Below are 1,923 nucleotides of genomic sequence, written 5' to 3' on the forward strand. Positions count from 1 at the left end.
CAGTTCCCAGCAGGGGATGCAGGAGAGGCAACCATACATTGATATTTCTCTCCCTCTCTCCTTCCCTCCCCCTCTAAAGATAAATAAACAAAATCTCTTAAAATTTTGGATGAATTGTTGGCAGGGCTGAGTTGCGTTAATCATTCCCAGTACTGTCCCTAGGGCAGTCCTGCACCCAATATCCAACAGTCAGCCCCTGCCGCAGGTGATGTTGGTGGCGGTAGATGATCTACACAACGTTTTTGAAGAGGTCATGGCTCACACTTCACTGGCACAATAGGCCCTCCTGATTCACTCCCCCTCTTTAGGGTTGATTTGAGATAGTCTCCAATTGGGATCCAGCACCTAGAGATAGATGGAGGGGAGGATGTTGGTAAGTTCAGACAACACTTCCTGGGCCTGGTTAACTTTACAGGCCCACTGCCTTCCTGAGGTTTGGGAATCTTCCTTATCCTACATGGTTCAGAGGAGCAGAGTGGGGAGAGGAAAGAAAGGAGGCCGCAACTCCACCAGAAAATGGGTTCAAGAATTACTCTGCCCTCTGCCTACTTAGCTAAGGGTTCTCGGAAGAATAAGATTATGGCATATTTAGGAAAACTTTGCTCTGTCTACCCACTCCAGTCCCCAGGAGGCAAACATTTTGTTCTTGCCTCAGGGTCCCAGCAGTCTCCCTCCCACAGAGGCGCTAAAAAGGACCCAAATTTCTTAACTGCCCCTTTTCTGGCCATCCCCTGTCTGCAATACCTTGGCTAGGAGAACAAAACAGTCACTGAGCTGGATGGGCAGACAGAACTGCGCTCACTCCGCTTCCTTCTCTGCTCGGGTGGAAGCGCAGCCATTAGACCCTGAAGAAACCCGCCCGCCTGCGCCAAAACTCCCGCCACCCCTGCAGATACCTTGAATTTGGCTCCCCCCACCCCCTCTTCCTCTTGGTCTCCCCCTTACTGGGCTGGCGGTGAGCGGCGTGGAGCGGCGCGTGGGCGTGCTGCGGGGCGACCATGGCTGTAGACTGTTACCTCCGGTTCCCACAGTAACAATCGAAAGCCACGGTTGCCCTGGAGACGCGGGGGCGGGGCGCGCGGCAGCTCCAGTCGGGCTGACGTCAGGACTGCGGGTGGGGGCGCGGGGGCGGCGCTCGCGGCTGCGACGCAGCGCCCGACTGCTACGGGGCTGTGTGGGGTCTGTGGGTCCGCCGCCCCTCGCAGCCCCTGGGGACCCGAGAAGGGACGCCTGACGGCGGGGCTTGCGCTGGATCAGCACCGCGGACAGCGGCGGCGCGTGCAGCGAGCACGGGGCTGAGGACCCCAAGGGACAGAGAGGCCGGGGGCGCGGCAGGCGGCCGGGTCCGCGGTCCTGGGGCGGGGCCAGGCGTCGGTGGCCGTGACTGGAGACTGTTACTGTGGGTGGCCCGGGCAGTACGCAGTCTACAGCCAAGGTGCCGGCGCGCTGCCCGCGGAAGGAAGGGGTGCGGGGGAGTGCCTCCGTCACCCGCAGCTGGGGGCGCTGCTGCTCTTCCCCCCCGCCCCCCCGCAGCTCCCGTCTTTCTCGGCCCCAGCGCTCGCGGACGGGCACGCGGCCCTTGACGTCAAAGCCCTGTGACGTCAAAGATGTCCCTGCTGAAAGACACTTCCGGGGGTGGGGGTGGGGGTGGGGCGGGGCTGTCTTGCCATGGACCCGCCCCCGCCTGGTCCTGAGAGGACAGCTCCTCGCGCAGAGGCGGGAGGCAGGCTGTCGCTGTGCTTGTGAACCGGCCGACGGGACGCAGAGGCACTAGCCCGGCAGGCAGGGGAAGGGGTACCCCGGCTGAATGCAGGCCGGGGTCCCAAGAAATCCGCAGCCGGTGCCTGGCTCAGCCGCCCGAGGGCAGCGAGGCTGAGTCACCGCGTTGCGGGAAGGGTTAGGAGGGGGTGCCTCTCCTGTGGC

At 62.2% G+C, this 1,923-nt stretch overlaps 1 long non-coding RNA gene across 1 annotated transcript; it reads right to left on the minus strand.

The window, feature by feature from the left end:
- Positions 1–254: 254 nt before the first annotated feature.
- Positions 255–1,055, minus strand: LOC119003793 (uncharacterized). The gene is made up of 2 exons (XR_005070022.1): positions 946–1,055; positions 255–345 (listed from the first exon to the last, which is right to left on the minus strand). It is a non-coding gene; the product is annotated as an uncharacterized LOC119003793 (long non-coding RNA).
- Positions 1,056–1,923: the final 868 nt, after the last annotated feature.

This window comes from Sturnira hondurensis, unplaced genomic scaffold, assembly GCF_014824575.4.
Source record: "Sturnira hondurensis isolate 20B ecotype Veracruz unplaced genomic scaffold, ASM1482457v3 Scaffold0018728, whole genome shotgun sequence".
Classification (NCBI taxonomy): Eukaryota; Metazoa; Chordata; class Mammalia; order Chiroptera; family Phyllostomidae; genus Sturnira; species Sturnira hondurensis.